This window comes from Mauremys mutica, chromosome 6 (assembly GCF_020497125.1).
Source record: "Mauremys mutica isolate MM-2020 ecotype Southern chromosome 6, ASM2049712v1, whole genome shotgun sequence".
In the NCBI taxonomy this organism is placed as follows: Eukaryota; Metazoa; Chordata; order Testudines; family Geoemydidae; genus Mauremys; species Mauremys mutica.
Genome location: NC_059077.1, coordinates 99,440 through 111,236, shown reverse-complemented (window position 1 = coordinate 111,236; position 11,797 = coordinate 99,440). Strand labels below are relative to the sequence as shown.

The window sequence follows — 11,797 nt, the reverse complement described above, 5'->3', positions numbered from 1 at the left end:
CCCCGAATTACCGCCGAACCCGTGGGACCAGCGGACCTCCCGCAGGCATGCCGCCGAAGAGTGCCTGACTGCCACCCACACAGTGACCAACATGCCGCCCCCCCACGGCTTGCCGCCCCAGGCACGCGCTTGCTGTGCTGGTGCCTGGAGCCGCCTCGGCCAGTATGGAAGTGCTTACACCTGTATAGCTATAGCTTATCCTAAACTAATTGTTTCAATTGTACTTTCCAGGTGGTGCCATTCATTGTCCTCTTGGGCCAATCTTTCACTTTATTCTTTCATCTTGACGCTGATCTCTCTCTCTTATGCCTGAATGATTTCTTAGATATTGCACTTCTTCCTTCTGCAAGTGACAAACCACGGGGGCTCGGTCCCTTTACCACAAAATGGGTACTCGGACCCGCCCCAAGGTCTCCTCTTGCCACAGACCGGCCCCCGCCCGCACCTCCCCTGTTGCCTCACACCCCGTCCCCGTTATCTCCGCCCTCAGCTCCGTTTGCCGCCCGCCCCTCTCTGTCCTGGCCCCCCAAGTCATCCCCGGCCCAGCGCTCGCGGGCCCGAGCCAAGGGCTAGTGGGAAGCACCACTCAACCCGACCGTGGGCCTTGCGCTCTTTCCCCGCGCAGGCCGGGGGCGGGCAGGGAGGAGGGGTTCGGCCCGCCGAGTCCCCGCCCCCTGGGCTCGCGCGGCAGCCGTTTGAATGCTGGGCGGGGCGGCGCGGCGCGTTGCTGACTGAGGCCCAGCGAGCGCAGGTAATGGGGCGCCGGGGTTCCCGCTCGGAGCCGCGCCCTGCTGAGGGCCCGAGGGTGATATAATCTGTGCCGTTGTCCCCTCGGTGTGCGAAGCGCCCCGCTGTACGGGGGCAGGGGGCGGCAGGACCGTGCGCTGTCCCGTTGTACGTGGGGGCACGGCTGTGCTCCCCGCATTCTGTGTGTAGGTGTAGGGGGAGGGAGCTGGAGTCATGCGCTGTCCTGTGGGGTGGGGGGAAGAGCCTCTGTTCTGCTGGTGTGTGTGTGTGTGTAGGGGCAGGAGGACCATGTGCTCGGCTGTTGTACTTTGTTGTGGGGGCAGAGGGAGAGCTGGGGGGGGGAGGAGGACTGGGAGAAATGACTATAGGCGTTTATCCACAGTCATAGTCATTGGGCCACAATGAGAAGGATTGACTCTGTGGTCCAGTCCTCCTGCTCCAAATGGAACAGCTTCAACTGGAGAGATGGAGGGAGCCCCACATCAGAGTATCCCATAGGTCAGTGGTCAGGATTCTCCTGAGAGGTGGGAGATGCCCTTTTCAAATCTTTTATCCCTTTCTGGTAGCTGGGGCTCCCACATCTCAGGTGAGTGCTCTAACCACTAGGCACAAAGTTATAAGGGCACTACCACCACGTCCTACCGCTGGATTTGAAAGGACCCACCTGATCCAATGGGTGACTGAGCACACTTACTGGATTGCCCACCTACGTTGTGTGCAGGGCCCAAACACTCATCTTCCCTCACTCTGTGGCTCTCACTGGGTGGGAGATACCCATATAGATGCCTAGAGTAAGGTAGCAGTGTGCATGCTGAGAGGGCAAAACTTTTATCTCTAAAATGTAAGTGCCCACCAAGTTTGCCAGGAATCTTGTGGATTTCTATGGAGCCAAAACTGGGACGTACGTGCCTCATTATCCTTGTGGATCTGCACCCTAATCACTACTTATGCCTCCCAGCATGCTGTAAGAGTCTAATATCAAGATGACAAAAAATATGGTTAAATGGAGTATGGCTCTACTATTTCAGAGAAATGTTCTCATTTATCTTACTGCATGCGGATGGAAAGGATTGCCCCTGGCTACAGCTGCTACCTGCACATGCAGCATCAGCCAGAGGTCTCTCCAGCCTTCTAAATTATGATTATTATTCACAAATGGCAGCCATATTCCCTCAATGAGATCTTGATATCTTTCTTGCTATTTCTTACACTTGCTTCCCCTACTCTGATCCCTTCCCTGCATCAGCAGTATTGAGGGAGACCCTGTGAGGCTTGTGTGGAGGATTGGTACTGCGCCCCTATACATTTCTATTCCATATCCAGCCCAACTTTTTATCCTTTCTTCCTAACACCCCAAACTTCCATCTCTGTAACATCTCATATTCCTCTCTAAGGTGTCATCTTTCTCCATCATATCTCTCTGCCTCTTCATTTTCAACTTAGAATCATAGACTATCAGGGTTGGAAGGGACCTCAGGATGTCATCTAGTCCAACCCCCTGCTCAAACAGGACCAATTCTCAACTAAATCTTCGCAGCCAGGGCTTTGTCAAGCCTGACATTAAAAACCTCTAAGGAAGGAGATTCCACCACCTCCCTAAGGATTCTTTAAAATACAGCATGAAAAGGTGGGAATTGTCTTATCAACTCTAAGAGGCTAATTAATAGACAAAAATCTTTTGTAGTGATAATCAAGATAGCCCGGCTTGACAAAGCCCAGGCAGAGGTGATTTATTTGTGGTTGGTCCTGCTTTGAGCAGGGGGTTGGACTAGATCAGGGGTCTCAAACTCAAATGACCCCGAGGGCCGCATGAGGACTAGTGCATTGGCCCGAGGGCCGCATCACTGACACGCCCCCTTGCTGCCCCTGGCCCCACCCCCAATCCACCCCTTCCATGAGGCCCCGCCCCTGCCCTGTCTCTTCTCCACCTCCTCCCCTAAGCGCGCGGCTCCCCGCTCCTCCCTCCTGGAAAGTGCTAAGCGCCACCAACAGCTGTTTGGCGGCAGGAAGCGTCTGGAGGTAGGCAGAAAAAAAATGAAGAGTAATATAGTAGTATAGTATTAAAATATAGTATGCTATTAAAAGTCAATTTATTAACTTTTTTATTAACTTCTTTAACTGTAATGTTAAACATCAGTGCTAATTTTGACAGTCATTTCATTTTTGGCCACTTAGCTGGCAGCGTTTTGCATCAACCAGAGCATCAATATTAGGTTTGATATCCTGAGACGAAACCAATCTCAGTGTTGCTTGCAAATGTTCATCAGTGAGCCTTGACCTTAACACAGATTTGTTAATCTTCATGGAAGAGAAAAACTGTTCACATATATATGTACTTCCAAACATTGCCATTATCCTTGCAGAAGCAGAGAATAACATGGGAAATCTTTCTTGTGAAAGAAACCTGTAGAATTCTGGAATTCCAACATCTGTATACTTCTGCTTCAAAATCGTGTCACACTGAAGCTCCACTAACTCCATCTGCATTTCCTCTGCAACATTGTCAATTTCAACAGCAAATGGTGTGGGAAAAAAGTTGAAAATGTGGTTCAAGTGCCTTGAAATCTTTAAACCGCACATCAAACTGTTTGTGTAAGTTAGAAATGATCTCTGCATATTCTTTCAAGGATTTGGGTTCAACTTTTCCTAAGGAATTCAGAGTTGAGAAATGGACCAAATTGCCAGCAGTCAGCTGTTTCCCCCATAAAGTAAGCTTGACTTTGAATGACTTAATACTGTCATACATCTGTGTTATCACCTGTTTTCTACCCTGAAGTTTCAAGTTCAGTGCATTCAGGTGATCAGTTACATCTGTTAGAAAAGCAATGTTGCAGATAAAAGTGGAATCAGCAAGCTGTGGAACCTCCTTGTTTTTCATTTTCATGAAGGAATCAATCTCCTCTTTAAGTGCAAAAAAACGCTTCAAAACATTTCCACGACTCAGCCATCTAACTTGAGTGTGATACAGAAGTTTCCCATATTCACTGTCCATACTTGCTAGAAAAGAAGTGAACTCTCTGTGATTCAGCCCTCGTGCACGTATAAAATTAACAGTTTTAACAACTACATCCATAACTTCTTTCATTTGTAGACTTTTACTACACAGGGCTTCTTGGTGCAAAATACAATGTATACTGGTGAAGCTAATTCCTGGTATATTGAGGCTGTTCAGTTTGGTCTTCAATAATCCAACCACACCAATGTTTTCAGAGCACATTGATGGCACACCGTCCGTAGCCAAAGATACGAGTTTGTTCCATGGCAGCGCAGCTTTTTCAATGCATTCTTCCAATCCTTGAAATATGTCACGTCCCGTTGTGGTACCCTTCAGTGGCATTAAGTCTAGCAATTCTTCAGTTATATTCAAATTGCAGTCCACACCTCTAATGAACACTGCACACTGTGCGGTATCTGATACATCTGTACTCTCATCAAGAGCAATTGAAAATACTTCAAAGTCTTTTGCCATTTGAATCAATTGTTTTTGCACATTATCAGCTAAATCCGTTATCCTGCAGGCAACTGTATTTGCAGACAAGCTTATGCCTTCAAAAACTTTCTTCCTATCAGGACATAAAATTTCACTGGCCTTCATAAGACATTCTTTTATGAATAAGCCTTCTGTAAAAGGTCGCGATGATTTAGCTATCATTTCGCTTATCACAAAACTTGCTCTTACTGAATCTTCGCTAGACTTGTTAATCCCTGAAAATAAATTTCTTTGCTTGGCAAATGCTGCTTTAAGTTGCTGAACTTTTTCCTCTCGGATTTTTCCGGTGAATGCATCATATTTTTCACGGTGCATCGTGTCATAGTGCCGACGCACGTTATACTCCTTGGGAACAGCAATCGTTTGCTGACAAATAAGGCATTGAATTTTATCTTTTACCTCTGTGAAAAAATATAAATTCTCCCATTTGTCTTGGAAAACTCTCTTTTCTTCCATGAGTGTTCTTTTTTTTTGACGAAGTCATTTCCAAGCAGTTTTAATAAATATATACACTCAGTAATGCACCTCACTCAAAGGACAAAACACGCACTTAGATTTACTGCCTAAGGCTCTGGGCTGGAGTTTGAGTGGGGGAGGGGGTCTGGAGTGCAGGCTCTGTGCTCGGTTCAGGCTCCAGGCAGCGGCAGGGAGTGGGGGTGCAGGCTTTGGGATGGAGTTTGGGGATAGGAGGGGGTGCAGGGGTGAGGGCTGTGGGGCTGAGGGTGAGGGGTTTGAGGCATTGGAGAGGCTCGGGGCATTAGAGAGTCTCAGGACTAGGGCAGAAGGGCAGGGGAAGGGCAGCCTGCCCTGGCCCTAGTGCAGGGGGGCGCTAGGACCCTGCAGCAGCAGGTGATGCCAGAAGCCGGCATAGTGGAGGAGTGGAGTCAGCGTGAGCTCCCGGGCGGTGAGGGGGCAGCAAGTGGGGGCTGGGAGACACTGGGGGGAGGCGCGTGGGGGCGGCAGGTGGGGCCAAGGGAGAGACCCGGTCCCAAACATTGGGGAGCAGCGCGCGGGGAGCTTAGGCACAGAAAATAACTCAGGGAGGGGGGCGGGGGTGAGGGGAGTTTGGCGGCGACAGGAAGTAACTGGGGGAGCTCCGCGGGCCGCAGGGAAGAGCTCCGAGGGCCGCATGCGGCCCGCGGGCCGCATGTTTGAGACCCCTGGACTAGATGACCTCCTGAGGTCTCTTCCAACACTAATAATCTATGATTCTATATATTTTGATTTTAGTAAAACTTTTAATGCAGTCTCACATGATATTCTCATAAGCAAGCTAGGGACAAGCAGTGTCTAGATGAAATTACTGTAAAATGGGTGTACAACTGGTTGAAGATTTCACTCAAAGAGTGGGTATCAATGGTTTGTCATCAAACTGGAGGGTGTATCTAGTGCGATCCCACAGGGGTCAGTCTTGGGTCCAGTACTAGTCAATATTTTCATTAATGACTTGTATAAGGAAATGGAGAACATGCTTATAAAATCTGCAGATGACACTGTGACATGTCTCCAGTGTACAGCCTGGGAATGTGGGACCGCTGTTCTGCCTTAACTCTCTAGCCTGGGCTGTCTCTCACAATGCTATGCCAGTGACAAGCAGCAAACTCCTCCAGGTGCTGTGATCACTCATACATCAGCATATGGAAACCTACAGCCAGCTAAATTGCATGAATGCTGTCTAAGACGCTCCTGAATTATACAAAGAGCATATACCCTACCCTTTGTTGGACTGGCAACAACCCTTGTTAACCTGAGCTGAGATTCTCTAAGAACTTCAACCAGAAACACGCTGTTTTAGGTAAAATATAAAACAGATTTATTAACTACACAAAGATAGATTTTAACTGTTTATAAGTAGTAGGCATAGAGATCAAAGTTGGTTACATAAGAAATAAGAATAAAATCACAGTCTAAATTCTACAGATTAAGCAAGATTTGAATCAAGCAGTTTCTCATCCCACTGGATGTTTCAGGCAGTTAGTTGACAGCTCTTATTACAAAGGCAGAATTTTCTTCTCAGCCTGGTACCAATCTCCCCAGTTCAGTCTTTGTCTTCCAAATCATCTTCCAGGTGTTAAGATAGGGGAAGCAGCAAAGAATCATGTGGCACCTTATAGACTAACAGACGTTTTGCAGCATGAGCTTTCGTGGGTGAATACCCACTTCTTCGGATGCAAGCCTCTAACCTGTGGTGATGCCATTGACCCTTATTTATACTTTCTCTTCAGCTGATAGAAAGATCCTTGCTGTGATGTGTTAGATAGCCCCTGCTGAGTACATGCTCTTGCTGAGGAATCTCTGGGAGAGTGGATTCTTCTTGATGGGCCATCAACGCCTGTCTGGCCAGTATGTGTTGCTCCTTTGTGGCCACTGAAAGGCTAGCTGTGGGCTAGCAAAACTTCATCATACCTTCAGATACAATGGTAAAATACATAATTCAACAGGATAGTAATGTTCAAGGGGGGGAGGAATAGCTCAGTGGTTTGAGCATTGGCCTGCTAAACCCAGGGTTGTGAGTTCAATCCTTGAGGGGGCCACTTAGGGATCTGGGGCAAAAATTGGTCCTGCTAGTGAAGGCAGGGGGCTGGACTTGATGACCTTTCAAGGTCCCTTCCAGTTCTAGGAGATTTGTATATCTCCAATTATTAAAAATTATATATATATAAACAGATTCATAATCATATCACAGTGATGAATATGGGGGTGCCAGGATGCTATCCTGCAGATATGTCTGAGGTGCAGAATGTCACAGACACCAAGCTGGGAGGGATTGTAAGCAGTTTGGAGGACAGAATTAGAATTCAAAATGACCCTGACAGGTTGGAGAATTGGTCTGAATTCAACAAGACAAAACAAGTGCTAAGTACTTCACTTAAGAAAGAAAAAATCAAATGCACAACTACAAAATTGGCTAAGTGGCAGTACTGCTGAATAGGATCTGAGGGTCATAGGGGAGGGTGTGAATTTGCAGAACCCTCATCTCTGGGCTTCATTATTTTCACCTCTTCACCTCTGTTTTCACCACAAATTGAATATAGTAACTCACCACTTAACCTTGTCCCAGTTAACATTGTTACGTTGCTGATCTATTAGGGAACAAGCTCGGTTAAAGTTGTGCAATGCTTCCTTATAACATTGTTTTGGCAGCTGCCTGCTTTGTCCACTGTTTGGAGGATTCTCTGGAAAAGCAGCCCCTTCTTGTGGGGATTAGAACTGGGGGGGGGGGGGGGTGTATGTGTGCTGGCAGCACCACCCCCATCAGCTCCCCTAAATTCCCTTTAAGGTATGTGGCTCGGCAGCTGCCAAGCAGCAGTTCAAGTGGCCCTCTCCCCATTGCTGTGCTGTTCCTGACCTGCCCTCTGCCTTGGAGCTGCTCCTGGGAGCTTCCTGTATGCTGTGGGAGGGGAGAGGGGTGCTGATATCTGGATGTCCCCCTGCTCCATACCCCCCTCACCACAAAGTGGAGGAGGGGGACAAGGCTCAGGGACAGAAAGGAGGGAGCTTGCTGGAAGCTGTTGCTTCCTGTCTGAACTGGGTGATCTGCTTAAAAGGGCAACTTACTTGAAGTGGCGTCAGTGTACTTAAAGGGGCACTGCACATCTCTCTCTCACTCATGCACGCACCCCCCCAGCACTTTGGAAAGTCAGCACCTGTGAAGCTGTGCATGTGCTGTCAGGAGAAGGGAGTGGTGCGCTCCAGATGGATAGCGTGAGCTCATCATCATGTTCAGTTTTTGCAGGGAAGTGCATCTATTGTGTTTCCTCCCTCCTGCCTGAAGTCCATGCTGCCTTGTAGAGTGTGAGGCTACATTAACAACAGCGTATTAACCCATGAGGGCTCAGCTGAGTGCTAGTTCCTTTAGCAGCAAGGCATTCCCTGGGAAATATTCCACCCTCTTACTCCACCACCTCAACCAAGCTTCATAATCATTCATTGTTGTGTACAATATTAAACTGTTTGTTTAAAATTGTTTAAAACTTATACTGTATCTGTACATAATGTCTTTTGTTTGGTGAAAAACATTTCCCTGGAACCTAACCTCCCTCCCATTTACATTAATTCTTATAGGGAAATTGGATTCACTTAACATCATTTCTCATAAAGTTGCATTTTTCAGGAACATAACTACAACGTTGAGTGTGGAGTTACTGTATGAATCAACAGTGTGATGCACTTGCGAAAAAGGCTAATCCTTCTGGAGATATTAACAAGAGTGTCATGTGTAAGACACAGGAGGTACTTTTCTCACTTTACTCAGCACTGCTGAGGCCTCAGCTGCAGTACTGTGTCCAGTTTCGGATGTCACATTTTAGGAAAGATGTGGACAAATTTGAGAGAATCCGGAGGAGAGCAAGAAAAATGATAAAAGGTTTAGAAAACCCAACCTGAAGAAAGGGTATAAAAAAACTGGACATGTTTAGTTCTTAGAAAAGAAGACTGAGGGGGGAATCCAATAACAGCCTTCAAATATGTAAAGGTCTGTTAGAGAACAACTGATCGCAGTCCTCTTTATATGTGTCCACTGAAGGTAGGAAAAGAAGCAATGGGTTTAATCGGCAGCAAAGGAGATTTAGGTTAGATATTAGGAAAAGCTTTCTAATGATAAGGGTAGTTAAAATCTGGAAAAGGCTTCCAAGGGAGGCTTTGGAGTCCCTGTCATTTTTAAGGTTATTAAGAACAGCTTGGACAAAACCCCTGTCAGGGATGGTCTTGGTTTACATGGTTCTACCTCAGTGCAAGGGGCTGGACTTAATGACCTCTCGAGGTCTCTTCCTATGCTATATTTTTATGATTCTATAAGGAACTGGCTGAAGAGGTTTCTGGATGTTTGATCTTTTGCAGGAGGTCAAACTTGAAATTGTAATGCTCCCTTCTTGGCCTTGAAATAGCTTTAAAATCTATGATTAAGTCTTGGAATAGTGAGGAAGTTTCAGAGGTCTGGAAGACAGCCATTGTACTAATATTTAAAAAGAATAAACAGGATAAGTCAGGTAACTATAGGATGGTTTGCATGATATTGATCTCAGACAAAATTATGGCATGGCTGAAGCAAACTCAATATATGGAGTAAAATGATGGAAATATATAATGCTAATAATATAGTATTGAAGAAAATATTTCTTTGTCAAGTGAACTTGTAATCTTTTCCAAGAATATCAACTCTAATAAAAGTAACTTCTAATATAATTTACTCTACTTCTTTAAAGCATTTAACTTAGCTATTGTATATAAGCAACTGAACATGAGCGCCTAGTGGGCTAACATGATATTAGGAGGGATTGACAAGGGAATATAGAGCAGCAGGGAGGTGCTGTTACCTCTGTATTCAGCATTGGTGTTCCCATTACTGCAATAATTAATACTGTGTCCATTTCTGATGTCAATGCTCTAAAAAGGGTGTTGAAAAATTGTAGAGGATTTAGGGAACTGTTACAATAATTATTAATGGTCTGGAAAATGTGCCTTACAATTGAAGATGAAGAAGCTCAACCTAGCTAGCTTAACAAAGAGGGATAAGAGGTGACTTGATCACAGTCTAGAAGTGCCTGTATAGGGAATGGGATCTCTTGTAGTAGAGGGAAGGCAGAACAAGATCAAGTGGGTGGAAGGCAATTCCAGATAAACTCAAAATGGAAAGAAGGCATAAATTGTTTACAGTGAGAGTGATTAACTATTGAAACAATTTACCAAGGGTTGTGATGGAGTCTCAGTCACCAGCAATATTTGGGTTGGATGTTTTTTAAAAGATCTGCTCTGGTTCAAAAGAAGTTATTTTGCAGGAAGTTCTATGGCCTGTGTTTTTATAGGTGGTCAGACTAGATGATCACAGGGGTCCCATCTAGGCTTGGAATCGATGAAACTCCCACTTGTAGTAGCCTTTTTTGCGGCAGCATCGTATTGGCAGCTCATAGTTATCCTGCAGCCAATACACCAGGTCTTTCTCCTCCTCTGTCACAACTGATAAGTCCCCATCTTATAGTAAAAATTCCTGTTAGTCCTTAACTGCATGACCTTGCACTTTGTACTATCAAATTCCATCCCATTAATATTACTCCACTTTTCAAGGTCATCCAGATCTTCTTGTATGATATTCCAGGCCTCCTCCATATTGGCAATCCCTCCCGACTTTGTACAACAAGGAGTCCGGTGGCACCTTAAAGACTAACAGATTTATTTGGGCATATGTTTTCATGGGTAAAAAACCTTACGTCTTCAGATGCAGTGGGGGTTTTTTACCCACGAAAGCTTATGCCCAAATAAATGTTAGTCTTTTAGGTGCTACCAGACTCCTTGTTGTTTTTGTGGATACAGACTAACACGGCTACCCCCGATACTTGTTCCCAACTTTGTGTTATCTTCAGATTTTATTAGTACACTCCCATTTTTTGTGCCAAGGTCATTAATACAAATTTTAAAAAAGATTGGCCCCAAAACCGATCGCTGAGGAACTCCATTAGTAACCTCCCTCCAGTTCACCTTTCAGTATGACCTGTTGTAGTCTCCCCTTTAGCCAATTCCCTATCCACTTTTTAATTCTCATATTAATCTCCATCTTCTCCAATTTAACTAATAATTTCCTGTGTGGAACTGTATCAAATGCCTTACTGAAATCCAGGTAGATTAGACCTACTGCATTTCCTTTGTCGAAAAAATCATTTGTCTTCTCAAAGAAGGAGATCAGATTGGTCTGGCATGATCTACCTTTTGTAAAACCATGTTGTATTTATCCCAGTTAGATGTAAATGTTATGCCCTTAACTGCTTTAATTTGTATGTGTATGTTTATCTGTTTTAACCTTGTAAATAACTCTCATTTCTTTTTCTTAGTTAATGAATCCTTAGGTACAGTAACTCCTCACTTAAAGTCAACCCAGTTAAGGTTGTTTCATTGTTACGTTGCTGATCAATTAGGAAACATGCTTGTTTAAAGTTGCACAATGCTCCCTTATAACGTTGTTTGGCAGCCGCGTGCTTTGTCTACTGCTTTCAGAAAGAGCAGCCCGTTGGAGCTAGCTGGTGGGGGCTTGGAACCAGGGTGGACCGGCAGCCGCCCAGCAGGCTATCAATTGCCAGGCAGTTCAGCTGTCCCTCTCCCCGCTGCTGTGTGCTGCTCCAGACCTCTGCCTTGGAGCTGCTCCCGGGAGTTTCCTGCTTGCTGGGAAGAGGGGTGGTAATGTCAGGGTGTCCCCCTGCTTCTCCACAGAGAGTGTGTGTGTGTGTGTGTGTGTGAGAGAGAGACGTGCATTGCCCCTTTAAGTACACTGACACCACTCTAAGTACATTGCCTTTTTAAGTAGATCAGCAAATGTACTTAGAGTGGTGTCAGCCTACTTAAAGGGGCAATGCACGTGTCTCTCTCTCTCTCTCTCTCTCTCTCACACAATGTCTCTGTCTCTCTCTGCCGTGCTGTGTCTCCTCCCTCCATTCCTGCTGCCTTGTAGAGTGTGAGGCTACATTAACAACAATGTGTTAATCCTTGAGGGCTCAGCCGAGCACTAGTTCATCATTTAGCAATAAGGCATCCCCTGGGAAATATCCTCTTCCACCCTCTAACTCCACCACC

At 45.7% G+C, this 11,797-nt stretch overlaps 1 protein-coding gene across 1 annotated transcript in view; it reads left to right on the top strand.

Annotated features, from left to right (window-relative positions):
• The first annotated feature begins 651 nt into the window (after nt 1–651).
• ARHGEF39 (Rho guanine nucleotide exchange factor 39) overlaps nt 652–11,797 on the top strand; it is a 69,861-nt gene continuing 58,715 nt past the window's right edge. The window contains exon 1 of the mRNA XM_045022428.1: nt 652–751. The gene's annotated coding sequence lies outside the window, so the exon portion shown is untranslated. The remainder of the gene's footprint in view (nt 752–11,797) is intronic.